General features: G+C 36.3%; 1 protein-coding gene across 1 annotated transcript in view; it reads left to right on the forward strand.

Moving 5' to 3' along the window:
* Nucleotides 1–16757, forward strand: part of RCOR1 (REST corepressor 1) — a 125047-nt gene that overhangs the window by 75995 nt on the left and 32295 nt on the right. The window lies entirely within an intron of this gene.

Genomic DNA, 16757 nt, shown 5'->3' on the forward strand with positions numbered 1-16757 from the left:
TTCTCTGGAGGTAGATAGCATCTCCCTTCATAGGTCCTTTGTAGTTAATTTGATTATTTATAATACTCAGAATAGCTTAGTTATTCAGTTATTCTTTGAACAATATTGCTGTTACTGTATACAATGTTCTCTTGGTTCTGCTCCTTTCACTCTATTATTTCACACAAGTCTTTCCATGTTTTTCCAATATCAACCTCTTAGTTCTTACAACAGAGTAGTATTCCATCACAATCATATACCACAACTTATTTAACCTTTCTCCAGTTGATGGGCGTCCCCTCAATTTCCAATTTGTCACCAGAAAAGAGCTGCCATAAATATTTTTATACGTACAGGTCCTTTCCCTTTTTCCCTGATCACCTTAGGAAACAGACCTATTAGTGGTATTTGCTGGGTTAAAGGGTATATATAGTTTTATAACTCTTTGGGCATATTCCAGATTACTCTCCAATATGGTTAGATCAGTTTACAGTTCCACCAATAGTGTATTAGTGTCCTAATTTTTCCGTATTCCCCTTCAATACTTGTTGTTTTCCCCTTCTGTCATTTTAACCAACCTGATAGGTGTGAGATGATATTTCAAAGTTGTTTTAATTCAGTAATGGTTTAGAGCATTTTTTCATGTGACTATATATATATGTATATATATATATATATGTATAGCTTTGAAGAAATCATTTTTAATTCAGAAACTGCCTGTTCATATTCTTTGACCATTTGTCAATTGAGGAATGACTCATATTCTTATAAATTTTACAAAGTTCTCTTATCTATTTGAGGTAGGAGACCTTTATCTGAGAAACTGTCTATAAATATTTTCCTCCCAATTTTCTTTGTTTCTTCTAATGTTAGCTACATTGGTTTTATTTGTACTATATACGTACATACATACATGCATACACAATTCTCTAAACCATCGTAGGCATAGACCATAGCAAATCATCATGAATGGATACGTCAAGAAGATGGAATCTGTATCAAATTTAGTTTAAGTCGGTCATCTTATGCTCAGCTTTTTATCTGTTCTAAACTTTTTAGAGTACCTTACCCTTTATCCTCATCATATTATTATTTTACAAATTTGAGAAGCAGGGTGGTGAAGTGTCAGAGCTTTCTCAGATTCAGAAAGACCTGGGTTCAAGCCTTCCTTCTGACACATCCTGATTGACTCTTAAGAATAGTATTTGCTGCATCAAAGAGATCCTTCACCAGGCATTTCCTACATCAGTGAAATCACGTGGACCAAAAAATGAAATATAAATATAATGGTCATATGGAAATATGGAATTATTTTGGAAAAGGAACTTAGAAGTCATCTAGTCTAGTTTCCTACCTAATTCCTAGAATATTTACTAATTGGTGATTTTGCCTTCACTTGAATACTTTTGTGATAGATGCCTCACTATTTCGCAAGATAGCTTATTCCAAGTAGCAGAGAAGAACTTTCTATAGTGAACTGAAAATTATCTCCTTATAGCTTCTACTCATGCACCTAGTTTTTCCCTAGCAGCCCAAAATATCTCAACCTTTCTGAAATTTTAGATAGCTGAAGACAGCTATCTCCAACTCCTTTAGCTATTAATTATATGACATAGTTCTTCAATATTTCATCTTCGATCCTTCCTATGGATGTGTTCCAATTTGTCAGTATCTTTCCTAAATTGTGATATCTGGAGTAGAGCATAATTGATATGGTCGAACTAAATTGGAGAACAGGAAAACAGTCCCTTTTACATGAACACAGTCTCAAAAGAATCAAAATTACAAGTAATCTAGAGGACAGTGGAAAACACTAGGTTAAAGGTTTCAATATACTTTTAAAGACTTGCATTTGAAAAGTAATAGAAAAGACTTTATGAACAAGATGTCTGACTGGAAAAAGAGATTTTGTGAAAAGAAGGAATAAAGGATCTTATTGTCAGTCTCTTGACTGACAGCCTGAGGATATTGGCATCCAGAAAATTTTACCCAGAAAATTGAATTAAGAATTGCACACGATAAGAAGGCAAACAGCTAAATACAATATTGGACTATTGGGAGATATACAAATGAAGCCCATCAACAACTTTGGAATTAATTACTCACTTGATTTAAAATTATTTTAATATAGTAACCCTTGAAAAGATGTAAATAAAATGTAACAAAGTTACCCAAAGCCAAATTTGAAGAAATAAGAAGTAAACTTTACTGAAAAGGAGTCATTTGATCTGGGTTCTAGTCTTGGATTTTCACTGACTTGCTATGCTACCTCCCTGGGCTCTGGTCTCATTTATCAAATGTGGGAGTTTGAACTTTTGAACCCTTCTAGTGCCAATATTCTTTGATTCAATGAGTGGGTCTTTGATGTTAGCAAAATTGGTGGGGGTTTCATAATTTTTATTAGTAATAAGTGGACTCAGCACACATGAATTATACCTCTTTACAATCAGTATTCTGAAAATGATCCTTTGTATAATACCCACATAAAAATTTGTTATGTATCTGCTGTAAAGGCACATTAGAATAAAAGCTTTGTATTAATGGTTCCTGAAAGTTTTGTTTTCAATACAGATGACTTTTTGAGAGGGGGCAATCGAAACCAATTACCTTTATCTTGACTGTATTACAAATCACATTTATGATAATTCTAGTGACATTTTTATAAAGTCCTCATCAGCTAGAAATTCTTATCCTTATGCATGACACATATTTAGATAGTTCCATGGATATGTGATTTTATTTTTGTCTAGTATAGATCAAAACTCGTCTACTCTTTTTGCTATTTACTGTTTCAGTATTTACATTTCATTTAAATGAATGAAGTATCATAAAAGTATCTTTTTTACAATTACATATAATTCTGATAGGAAAATTTTTAACAGATAGCTCTTTTTGAAACTTTAATTGCTGGTGGCTGGGTTGAGCCAATACATATTACTACCTAAATTTATTTATTCAATGCTATATCAAACTCCCTAAGGAATATTTCATAGAGCTAGTGAAAACGCTAAAATATGGAGGAATAAAAGGTCAAGAATCTCAAGGGTAATAATGAAAAAAAGATGGGAAAGGAAAAGGTCTATCAATAGTGGATTGTCAAACTGCTGGGAAAACGAGATAGCAGCCTGACAGGAATTAGGTTTAGTTAGCCCAGCACTTCACATCGTATTACCAAGAGAAGCTATAAATTGGATACATGACTTAGATATAATAAGTCCTATCACAAGCAAGTTAAAGCATCAAGGAAGAAATTACCTTTTGGAACTATGGCTAGATGAAGAGTTCATGACTTAACAAGTGATAGATAGGATGATAGAAGATGTAACATACAGTTTTGAGTATCTAAATTTAAGAAGTTTTTATACAAACAAATCTAATGCAGTTAAATTTAGAAAGGAAGGAAGTAATTGGGAAATATTCTTTGTAACAAGTACCTCTGATAAAGTATCTATATCCAAGATATATGAAGAACTGATTCAAACTTGTAAGACTTAACAGCTATTTCTCAATATATACATGGTCAAAAGATATGAACAGGCAGTTTTCAAAGAAAGAAGTCCAAGCTAACAACAATCATATGAAAAAATGTTCTAAATCACTAATAATTAGAGAAATGCAGATTGAAGTAACTTTGAGGTCCTACCTTCTGCCTGTCAGACTGGCAAATATGGCAAAAGAGGAAAAAGAGACTGGAAATGTAGACTAATACACTATTGGTGGAGTGGTGGATCTGTGAATTGGTCCAGGCATTGTGGGGAGCACTTTGAAACTAAGCCCAGAAAGTTGCCTTGACCCACCAATACCACTACTAGGCTTGTACCCACAAAGTAATAGAAGAGGAAAAGCATCTAAATGTACAGAAATATTTATAGATCTTTTTTATGCTAGCCTAAAATTGGAAAGTAAGGGGAAATGTCCTCCTATTGGGAAATGAATGGCTACACAAATCATGAATGTAATGCAGTATTATTGTGCCCTAAGAAAGAAGGAAATGGACAGTTTCAGAGGAGGACCTTTATGAACTGATGCAGAACGAAGTGAACAGAGCTAGGACAACAGTTCATAAATGATAACATGATAGAGGAAGAACTCTGGAAGATTTTGGAACTCTGATCAACACAGTGATAAACCATGAGTCCAAAAGAATGCAGACAAAATATATTACTGACCTCTAGAGAAAAGGAATGTACTTAAATTTAAGCAAATTAACAAAGGGATACTTTGCAGAACTTAATAAAGTAATAACACCATTCACTTGGAGAAATAAAAAATCTAGAATATAAAGAGAAATGATGAAAAAGGTAAGGATAAAGGAAGAATAGCACTTCCAGACCTCAAAGTATAGTATAAAGTAGCAGTCATTAAAACTATTTGGCATTTGCTAAAAAGGGGGAAGCCCACCATTGGAACAGACTGTTCTCCATACTCCCTGCTTAGAAAGTTCCAAAGTCTCCCTTTTGCCTCTAGGGTAAAGTACAAAATCCTCTCTTTTTTAAAGTCCTCCGTAGTCTGGCTTCAGGCAATCTTTCTAAGTTCTTCTTTCAACCACTTTGTTATATACAAATTGGCCCACTTGCTGGCCCACACCATTCCATCTCATGTTTTTGCCTTTATACAGAATGTCTCCCATACCTGGAATGCATTCTCCCCTCATTAGCTTCTCATAGAAATTCTGGCTTTCTTCAAGATTCAATTCACCTGCTTCTTGTCCTATAGGAATCCTTTTTTGATTCCCCTCCTCTTTCATCCAGAAATTACTTTGCATCTGTTTTGTATTTTTTTGTATTGATGTTGTTTTCCTCCAGTAGAATATAAACATAGTACAGGTGGAACGTGTTCTAAACTTAGAGTTGATCTTATATTACATATTACATTGGCCATACCACTTATTAGGTGTGTCCCTTATGCAAGTTATTTCACCTTTATGATGGTTCTGTTTTCTTATCTATAAAATGAGGATAATATTTATATTATGTCTCATAGTTCTGTAAGGAAAATAGTATAGGAAAGTTGTCAAGTACTGTAGAAATGAATTATCATGTAGTCATAGATTGAAATAGTATAACTCCCTTGTGGTTCTATATGAGGAAACAGGCCCAGAGATATTAAGTCACTTTCCCAAAGTCTCACAGTAATTTAGTAGCAGGATTCTTTTTTTTTTTTTGACATGGCCAGTATGGGAATTTGTTTCATCTAGACTATACATGTTTGTAATAGGTTTTGTTTTTCTTTCTTTCTTAGTTGGAGTGAGGGAGGATTTTTGTTGATTGAAAAAAAAATAATCCAATGTGGGGCATACTTTGAGGTGTGTGGTGATGCTTCTAGCATCAGACGTTTATTTGGCACTTATTATATGCCAGACAGACACTCTGCTGAGGAGTAGGAATAAAAAAAAAAGCAAAAAACAGTCATTGTTATCAAATAACTTACATTCTAATGGGAGTGCGGGGAGAGACAACATAAATATAAATCATTATGGACAAGATGCAGAGTAGATTGGAAGGTAGCTCTGGAGGAGAAGCCAGAAGCATGGAGGGACCTGGAAAGACCTCCTCTAAGAGGCAGTGCTTGAGCTGAATATTAAAGAAAGCCAGGATTTTAGGAGTCAGAGGTTAGGATTGAAACTCAAGCATAGGGAATAGCTACTATAAAGTTACAGAGTATATAAATTATGAGTATGTGTGAGAGTGGACCGTGATAAATAGAAAGGAGTAACGTATTAAGATTGGAAAGATAGCAAAAGGCCAAGTTGTGGAGAACTTTTAAATGCCATAATGGCTTATATTTGATTTTAAAGGGAACCATTGGAGTTCATCAAATATAGGGAGTGACATGGTCAGACCTATGCTTTAGGAAAATCACTTTGGCAGCTGTGTGAAATAGGGATTGGAGTGGGGAAAGACTTTAGGAAGGGAATCTTATTAGAAGGGTATTTCAGTAGTCCAGAGGAGAGGTCAGGAGGGGATGGAGTAGAGTGGAGAAAAATGGGTTGTGTGCTGGATATTTAGAAAAAAGACATAACTTTTTTCGAGGTTAAGTGACTTGCCCAGGGTCACACAGCTAGTAAGTGTCAAGTGTTTGAGGTCGGATTTGAACTCAGGTCCTTCTTACTCCAAGGCCGGAGCTCTATGCACTGTGCCACCTAGCTGCCCCAAGACATAATATTTTGCCAATGATTGGGTATGTGGAATGAATTCATGTGTGCCAGACATTATATCAGTAAACAATTATTTATTAATAATATTAATAGCTAGCATTTATATAGTACCTTAAGGTTTGTAAAGTATTGTATGTGTTATCCTGTTTGATCTCCACAAGAACCCTGGAAGGTAGGTCTCCATTTTATAGATGAGGAAACTGAAGCACAGAAGTTAAGTGACTTGCCCAGGGTTACACAGAACTAGTAAGTATCTGAGGCAGGATTCAAATTCTGGTCTTCCTGACTTTAAGACTAGCAATCTATGCCCTGTACTACCTATTAGTGCTTACTCTATTCTAGGCACTTCCTGTACTTAGCGCAGAGGATACAAATAAAAAAGCAATGATAGTCCCAGCTCTCAATAAGCTTACATTCAGATGAGAAGGGAAACCAACATGCGGAGAAAGAATGACTGGGGAGGAGCACTTAATTAAGTGTGGGCAATACTAGGAAAATAGATTGATACAATCCATTCAGGGATAATACAATCCATAATATTGATTTTATTCTGATTCATGGTTCCAGAACTGGAAGGTGTGGGGGAAAGAATGGGTAAGGCATACCACACATTGTTGAGTTGTTGTTTGAAGAGAACAGAATGGAATGAAGCTAAGTAGTCTGCTAGAATCTTCATTTAATGAAACTCAAAGGGAGAGGGAGATTGCTGAGGGATGGCAATAGAGCCTGGGATTGGTAATGGAGGGCAAGGGATATTCCAATTCCCCATTGACCATTGAGTGAAGAAGCTGGTAATAAATAGCCAGTAATGGAACGTGTGGTGAGGGATAAGATGTTATTAAAAGAGCATCATGTTTCAGTGAATGCCAGAAGATGGAAGGAGCAAGAGATGAAATGTGTTCGTTATGGAGCAGGCATTCCAGAAAATACAGTGTGGGATATTATATGAAGAAGAGTTGAGGTCTTTGTGAATGAGGGAGTAGATAGCTAGATTTGGGAAGGAGGATTTGTGTTTTACCAATTGGGAGTTTAGTGTATCATAGGAATGGGGCAAGTAAGAGGGAGTGGGGGGTATCCCAATGGAGAATGAATTTAGGCAGAGGAACTGCATTCTATGGTGTAGGCAGGTGATTACAAGTTTTGAAGTGGATCCTAGAGATTTCAGAACTGCCCTCAGTTGCCATGTTGCTGTGTGGTAGGCATGAATAGGAAGTGCTCTTTCCAGCTAGAAGGCAGCTGTGTCTAATTCTGGCAAATCTGGTGGTCAGTTGTGGTCCTTGGGGTATCTAGAAGCCTGCGGAAGAGACAAGAGAAGATATATCCTAGTTCTTCTTGCACCAACTGTAAACCAAACCTAGTCATATTTAGTTTTTAGTCCATATGATAAGTTGAAAAGTTGGCATAGTTTTGATTTTCTAAAGCTGATCATAAATTCCTATCATTGCCCTCAAAGAATATAAGCTCATTACAAGTTGGGATTATTAACATTGTTTGTACCTGTGTCCTCAGTACCTAGCACAGTATAGTTTGTAAATATAGTTTACATATAATAAACATTGTAAAGAAAAAGTAAAAAAAAAAACTTGTTAATTTGGTCAGGACTTTATTCCTTATTCTACCTTGTTCTGGCTTTAATTCCTTCCAGAGAAGAATATAAATATTTTGAATTTAAACACTTCATTATACCGTTCCTTCCAGTTGCTCAAATGAATTTCCATTTTGTATCCTGGACATTTTCATCTGGATGTCCTGTCAGTACCACAAACTTGCCACTGTCTAAAAATGAACTAAGCATCTGACCCATTCTTCCAGCTTCACTAAATCTTTTGATCTTTTTCAGGTATCTAGGCTCAAAGAAACCATTTTTCTTTCTTTTTTTAAAAAATATACTTATTTGATATTTTCCCCCTTAAGTACATGTAAAAAATGTAAAAAAACCCAATTTTTAGCAATCATTTTAAAAATTTTGAATTCTAAATTCTCTCCCTCCCATCCCTCCCCCCTCATTGAGAAGGCAAGCGATTTAATATAGGTTATATATGTGCAGTTATGCAAAACATTTTTCTATATTAATCATACTATGAAAGAAAACAGCTGTTCCCCCCCCCCAAAAAAAAGCAACCCAAGAAAAGCAAAGTTTAAAAAGTATGCTTTGATCTGCATTCAGACCCCAACCATTTTTTTCTCTGGAGATGGATAACATTTTTCATGATAATTCCTTCAGAATTGTCTTGGATCATTGTATTACTGAGAATGGCTAAATCATTCACAGTTGATCATTATATAATATTGCTGTCACTGTGTACAATGTTCTCTTGCTTCTACTCATTTCACTTTGCATCAGTTCATGTAAGTCTTTCCAGGTTTTTTCTGAGAGCATCCTGCTTATCATTTTTTATACCACAATCGTATTCAGTCACAATCATTTATCACAGCTTGTTCAGCCAGTGAGGGGATGGGTATCCCCTCAATTTCCAATTCTTTACCCCCACTAAAAGAGCTGCTATAAATATTTCTGTACATATAGGCCCTTTTCCCTTTTTGGGATACAGACCTAGTAGTAGTATTGCTGGGTCAGAGGATATGCATGGTTTTATAACCCTTTGGGCATAGTTTCATATTGCTCTCCAGAATGGTTGAATCAGTTTACAACTCTACCAACAATGCATTAATGTGTCAATTTTCCCACATCCCCCAGCCAACCTGATAGGTGTGGGGTAGTATCTCAGAGTTGTTTTAATATGCATTCTCTAATCAGCATTTTTTTCGTATGACTATATATTGCTTTGATGATTTCATCTGAAAACTGCCTATTCTTATCCTTTGACCATTTATCAACTGGGGAATGGCTTTTTTTTTTTTTCTTTTTTTTCTTTTTTTACACAAATTTGATTCTGTTCTCCATATATTTAAGAGATGAGGCCTTTATCAAAGAAACTTGCTATAAAATTTTTTTCAGTTATGATTACTGTGTATTTCCCTTCATCCTGTTTACCTCTGTTTGTCCTATTATCTCTCTCCTTTCATGCTTTCCATCCTCAAAAATGTTTTGCTTCTATCACCTCCCCCAATCTGCCCTCCCTTCTATCAGGCTCCCCCTCCCATCCTACTTTCCTGTAGCTAATAAAGATTTCTATACCCAACTGAGTGTGTAAGTTACTCCCTCTTTGAGGCAATTCTAATATGAATGAGATTCAAGTGGTCTTCCTTTACCTCTCCGATCTTCCCCTCCACTGTAAAACTTACCCTTTTGCACCTCTTTTATGTGAGATAATTTTTACCCCATTCTACTTCTCCCTGCTCCCAGTGCATTCCTCTTTCTCCCCCCCCATTTTATATTTTTAGTTAGCATTCCATCTTATTTAATTTATACTCTCTGTCTTTGTATACTCCTTCTTATTGCCCTAATAATTAGAAAGTTCTTAGGAGTTACAAGTATCATCTTTCCTTGTAGCAATGTAAACAGTTTAACCTTGTTAAATCCCTTCTGATTTCTCTTTCTTGTTTACTTTTTTTATCCTTCTCATGTCTCGTATTTGAAAGTCAAATCTTCTATTCAGCTATGGTCTTTTCATTAGGAATACTTGAAAGTCCTCTATTTAATTGAATGTCCATTTTTCCCCTCCTAAACATTAATACTTAGTTTTGTGGGTAAGTGATTCTTGGTTTTCATCCTAGCTCTTTTGCCCTCCGGAACATCATATTCCTAGCCCTCTGATCCTTTAATGTAGAAGCCGCTAAATCTTATGTTATCTTGACTGTGGTTTCTTTCTGGATGTTTGCAATATTTTCTCCTTGATCCTGGGGAGCTCTGGAATTTGACTATGATGTTCCTGGGAGTTTTCATTTTGGAATCTCTTTCAGGAGGTAATTGGTGAGTTCTTTCAGTTTCTATTTTACTCTCTGGTTCTAGGATATCAGGGCAATTTTCCTTGATGATTTCTTGAAATGTGATGTTTAGGCTACTTTTTTGATCATGGCTTTCAGATAGTCCAATAATTCTGAAGTTATCTCTACTGAATCTGCTTTCCAGGTCAGTTGTTTTACCCATGAGACATTTCACATTTTCTATTTATTCTTTCTTTTGATTTTTTTGTTTTATTTCTTATGGAGTCATTAGCTTCTACCTGACCAATTCTCATTTTTAAGGAATTATTTTTTTTTTTCATTGAGCTTTGTACCTCTTTTTCCATTTGGCCAATTCTGCTTTTTAAGGTGTTATTTTCTTCAGTATTTCTGTGTGCCTCCTCTACTAAGCCATTGACTCTTTTTTCATGATTCTGTTGTATCATACTTTCATTTCTTTTCCCACTTTTTCCTCTACCTCTCTTATTTGATTTCTACAATCCTTTTTGAGCTATTCCAGGAATTCTTTTTTGGGCCTGAGACCAATTCACATTTCTCTTTGTGACTTTGGGTGTAGCAGTTTTGACTTTGTTGTCTTCTTAGTTTGTGTTTTGATCTTCCCTGTCATCATAGTAACTTTCTGTGGTCAGGTTATTTTGTTGTTGTTGTTTGCTTATTTTTCCAGCCTATTTCTTGACTTTTAACTATGTTAAAGTGAGGCTGTGCTTCCAGGGTGGAGGGGGCACTGTCCCAAGCTTCAGGCCTTTCTTACTGCTCCTCTCAGAGCTAGTTCTAAGGGTCTGTAAGTTTTCAGTTCTTCCAAGGTGGTATGATCTAAGGAGAGGCTCCTGGCCTGTTAGCAACCATAAGCACTCTTTTCCACCCTGGAGCTGTTTCTGATGTTCTACCTTGCCCTGAGACTGGTACCCAGAACTGCTGCCCAGATGTATGTATGGGTAATGCAATAGACTCCTGCATCCAGTGCCAGCAAAGGATCCCCTGTGATCTCTTGATCAGTTGTCTGACCCTCTTACCATCTATAGACTGAGAACTCTAGCAGCTGCTGCTACCATTGCCAATTCAGTTGAGTCCAATGTCTGCTTCTGGTTTGCTGGGGCCTGGCCTGTGAGCCTGTACTCTACTCCACTCTCACCCTGGTGTAACAGATCTTAACTGCCAATCTTCTATGTTGTCTTTGGCTGGAAAATTGTTTCATGTATCCTTTTGTGGGTTCTGCTGTTCCAGAATTCGTATTGAGACATTATTTTAAGTTGTTTGGAGGGGAATTTGGGAGAACTTAGGCGAGTCATTGCCTTTTCTCTGCCATCTTTGCTTTCCTCCCCAGAAGGGTCAAAACCATTCTTCTCTTGTTCCTTTCCAAAACTCCCCCTCCCCAATTATTTTAATTTTATCTCCTTTCTAGTCACTCTGCTACCACCCTAGACCAGGATATCATTACCTCCTGTACATCTAGCACATGTTAGCCAGAATTATCCTCCTAATGCAAAACTCTTATCATGTCTATATGTCCCTTTCTTGTTCAAAACCCTGAAGTGAATCTATTGCCTATGGGATACAATACAAACTGAAATAATTTCATACATTCTTATTCTGTCCTCACAACAAACCCTTCAAGAAGGAAATAAATTCTTAAATTGGAAAAGTCCACATGATTTCATTCCTGTCATTAGAGTAATCAGTAAGTAGCCATAATTTGCTCAGATGGCCATTGATTTATCAGTGTGTGTCCAGAGTCCAAAAATTGCTCCATGAACTACATGTAAAGTAAAATGTGTTAAGATAGAACTTAAATTCTGCTTTGGGAAGTAAATAAAAAGTTTTTGTTCTAAATTCTACTTTTCACCTATGTGAAGCTCATAGGTTATAGATTTAGACTTAGAAGAGACCTGATCTCAAATCACATGGCAGAAAATAACATAATTTTCTTCCCCTCTAATGTCAAGCAGAGAATGTATTTGTTTTTCCTTGACCTTCCTCAGGTTCCCACATTTCTGTCATAGCTCTCTTTCCCACTGAGACATGTGCTGAGTCATCCAAACACAACATGTTAATGAAGAGTGGCTTTACAGAATGAATATGGACAGAAAGTGGGGTCATTAGTATTCAGTTAGTTAACTTATAATTATAAAATGTTCGTGTTGTCCCTACTTACATTGTGTAGGAAAAGAAACTGATCTCTCTGGAGGAGTTAGAGAAGTTGTGAATGTTTCAAATGGCTTGAAATGAAAAAGGACACATTTTAGGAAGGCATGTTTGCTTGGGTCAAACTGAGCTGTCTTTTAATCTTGGACTTTTGAAGAAGGTAAGGGGGAAACCTCTCTTTTAAGAGCTCAGAAATCTTTTGAATTCCTTCATCTAAATCTTGGCCTTCGATAATTTTTTTTTTTTATGTTGCCTTTGGGTGATTGGTTCTCATTGCTTGAATCAGTCTTCCATCCAACAATATCATTATGAAAAAGGGATAATAATGACTGTAATGTTCACCTAACAGGCTTGTTATAAGGACCAAATGAGATAATGTGTGCAAAATATTTTGCAAACCTTATATCCCTAAATATTACTTGTTATTATTAATATTAATTACTCTAACAACCTCCCTCTTTTTCTTAAGGTTATTGGTTAGAGATGTTGTTTGCATTAATGTTTTGTAGCCACCAGATGGCACTATTGCTTTACTAAAACAGCTTCTGCTAATTATACTTTCAATTGAGGTGCTGCAATAGCCCATTCCTTACTTTAATCATAAAAATGTCAGCCATGTATTCATTTGCCATCGCAGTCTAGATAAAAAAAAAATTGGGCATGTTCAAGATTTCATTTTGAGAAGAAATCTCTGCCAGATTTCCTTTGCAGTGTCTAATGCTACTGCAAATGGTCCATACATCAAGTAGGCTCCATTAAAGGGATAGCTCTGTCCTTAACTCACCCTATTATGTCATCCTGTTGCACCACAGAGAATATGCAGGATCACAAGGTGCTTTTGGATGCCTGCAGCAAATAGGGAAGAGGGTTAGTTAAGGTGATAGTAGTGGTTTTTTGGCTGGATTTCTTTTTTTCGTTTCCAACTTGAGACCAACTGATGCGAGAATCATAAGCTTTTTAGTGCTGATTTGTTCATCAGATACAGAAATTAATTTATCAAACAAGATAAGCTTAGAATCCACCTGCTATGTGCTTCTACCTCCAAAATATTTCATCAACTTCATTTTTCGATGTTCTCTTTATCCCATCCAAGCCAAGATTCTCTGCCAATGCAGACTTGTACTCTCCTCAAGGTATCATTGTTATAGGAAAAAGAGTGCTATAAAAAATCCAGAGGATTTGGGTTTGAATTTAGCTCTGCAACTTATTAACTATTTAGCCTTAGACATTCAGTCCATAAACTTTTATTAAGCCCCTGCTGATGTTCCAAGAACTCTGGGTGGATACACAGACATAAAACAAAACAGTTCCTGTCCTCAAAGACTTGCATTTAGCATGAGATAACATGCACATACTTGGCTGTATAATACAAAATGGAGGGAAGGTGACCTTGGAGGAAAAGTAGCAGCTGGTGGAACTGGACCAAGCTTTGTGCAGGAGGAGGTGGTGTTTGAGATAAGACTTGAAGAAAATTAAGGATTCCTGAGGATAAAAGTGAGGAGGGAGTACAGTGCATTTCATGCAAGGAGTATACCCGGTGCAAAGGCAGAGAGAAGGAGATCATAAATCATGTAGCCCTGTTCCTCATTATATAGCTGAAGAAACTGAAATCTACTCAGAGTTGTCCCAAATCAAGCTGGATCTCCTGACGTTTTTACTTTATGTCATCCTCAAGTTAAAAATATATTTTTGCTCTCCATTGATTATAAATAATTTTTATAAAGTTCTTTTCATTGGCAAATATTTATTTCTTTTGTATCCTAAATTCACAAGCTACATAATTCAAAATGCTTATTGATTGGGTAGCTGAAATTCTGAGTTTTCCTAATCATTAACTGATCTTGTCTTGCTGCCCATATGACATTTTATAGTTTTCTTTATTTTCAGTCTTTTCTTTTTTTTGAAAAAGTTCCTGTTTTGTGAAAATTTTGCCCCTCTTACATGAGATTGGGTTTTAAAAAATCATAAACATAATACAGTGGATTTATGTGTCCTAAATTTAGAGTTTAAATGTTAGGTAATTCTCCTTGCGTGTTTCTAGCATGAATTACCAAAGTAGTTTTATGTGTATTAGATTTTTTCATGGATGCAATTTCAGAATTATTTTTAAAAAGAGAGTATGGTTAATCCCATAACAGATTGTACCTACATCTATGGCTCATGGTGACAGACAGGAACGCACTATTAACTGGGAGAAAGTTAACAGCCTAAGAGAAAAGGACAAGCCTCTTCTTTGCCTACTAAATGTTGCTTTGATAAGAAATAGTAAAAGCTTGATTTTCCCAAGGCCTAAATCTAACCATGTCATCCCTCTATTCATTAAACTCCAGTGGTTTCCTATCACCTCCAGGATCAAATGTAAAATTTCTCTGTTCATACTTTTTCCAGTTATTTTTACACCTTACTTTCCTGTACATATTCTATGATCCAATAAAAATATCCTTTAAATCTAGTGCCTTCCCTCAGTTGACTATCTGCAACTTATCTCATATATATCTTGTTGGTGTATACTTTGCATGTTGTTTCTCCCATTAAAATATGTGCTTCTTGAGAACAGAGACTGTTTTTTGCCTTTTTTTGTATCCCCAGTGCTTAGAGCTTAATAAATGCTCATTGACTTGACTTGGTGAGATTAGACCTTGATATCACTTCATCAAAATCATGTGAAGGTAGCAATTGGCAGGCTAACCATTAGCTTCCAAATGGTGAAATCAATGATTTCTCTTCTCTCTCATTATGGAGGACCATAATGCCATAATATGTATCCCAAGAGCTCTATATTCACAGCTTTTTATGAGCTTGATACCCTTTCCACATAATGTAGTTTTTAAACCATTAATGCAACTCCTTAACCAAGGCTGGGGCCTTCTATCCTACCTTTTTTGGGGTATGAGTAAGAACAGGTTTTCTTTCTGTCTCTGTCTCTCTCTCTCTTTCTCTCTCTTTCTTTGTAACAAAGTTGACTTTAGTTTTGATTTAAAGAAGCTATGTGGGTAGTTTATCAAAATTCCAACTGTTGCTCTTTCCTGAAGGTTCTAGAACCTATGGCAGATAGCTTAAGGGGGTTTTATCTTTAAACCTCTGACTTCTAAAGGCACTTACATTTTGTTTCAGGATCATTTGTATGAACTGGAGGGTGTTTACCCTGGAGAAAAGAACTGATAGGAGGCAAAGATATGATTGCCCTCTTATAATAGCTGAAGGATTGGCCTGAGGGAGAGTCAGTCAACAAGCATTTATTAAGCATTTACTATGAACTAGGCATAGTGCTAAACATTGGGGATGCAAAGAAAATCAGAGGCATGGTCCCTACCCTCAAAGAGTTCCCATTCTGATGAGGGAGATGGCTTACAAACAAGTATCTACATAAAAGATTTGTATAAGGTAGCCTGGGAACCACGATGGCAGATTAGCAGCAGCAACCCAGCTGAGCACTCAACAAACATTCCCTTCCAAAAAAACTTTAAAATAGTGCTTCAAATCAAATTTCGGAATGGCAGAGTCAACAAAAAGTCAAAGTGAGACATTTTTCCAGTCTAAGAAAACTTAGAAGGTTGGCAGCAGAGGTCTGTGACACTGGACTAGAGGCCTGTTTGGGGGGCATGCTCCTTTGGAAGCTCTCAGTCCATAGGCAGGAAGAGGGTCAGACAACCGGTCAGAGAAAGGGTACAAGGGACCCCTTGCTGCCACTGGGTGAAACTAGCACTGATTGGCAACTCTACTGCTCATATATAGTTCTGGGTCACAGTTCCAGGGCTGAGAGGACCATTAGTGCTTGCAGCTGCAAGGGAGCAGGGGCCCTTTGTCAGTAAAGACCAGAGCATAGACCAGAAGAGCAGTACTCATACCTCTCCCCAGATCACATCAATTTGGAAGTCCAAAAACTTACAGAGTCCTAGAACTAACTCTAAAAACAGCAGAATGAAAAAAAGCCTTGAAGCTTGGGATAGTGCCTCCCCACCTTCAGGTGAGCAGAGCTCAATTTTAACATGAAGTTCAAAAGTTAAGAAATAGGCTGGGAAAATGAGCAAACACCAGAAAAAGAACTTTACTGTAAAAAGCTACTATGGTGGCAAGGAAGCCCAAGACCCAAACTCAGAAGAAGAAAATAACATGAAAACAGTAACAAAGCCTCAAAGAAAAATGCTAATTGGACACAAGTCCAACAAGAATTCCAACAAGTCCAACAAGTTTTTAAAAAGAGATAAATGTCAAAGGCCAACAGCACGAGATAGAAAGAGAAATTACATTTAAAGTTATTGTAGATATTATAAAATATTTAGGAGTCTACCTACTGAAACAAACCCAAGAACTATATGAACACAATTACCATACACCTTTCACACAAATAAAGTCAGATCTAAATAACTGGAAAAACATGAGTTGCTCATGGGTAGGCCGAGTATTAGTAGTATAATAAAAATGACAATTTTACCTAAACTAATTTACCTATTCATTGCCATGCCAATCAACCTACCAAAAAATTATTTTATAGAGCTAGAAAAAATAATAACAAAATTCATTTGTAATAACAAAAGGTCCAGAATAGCAAGGGAACTAATGAAAAGAAATGTAGGGGAAGGTGGTCTAGCTGTCCCAGATCTTAAATTGT

The sequence above is a fragment of the Vombatus ursinus genome, unplaced genomic scaffold, assembly GCF_900497805.2.
Source record: "Vombatus ursinus unplaced genomic scaffold, bare-nosed wombat genome assembly UNPS02007284.1, whole genome shotgun sequence".
Taxonomy (NCBI): domain Eukaryota; kingdom Metazoa; phylum Chordata; class Mammalia; order Diprotodontia; family Vombatidae; genus Vombatus; species Vombatus ursinus.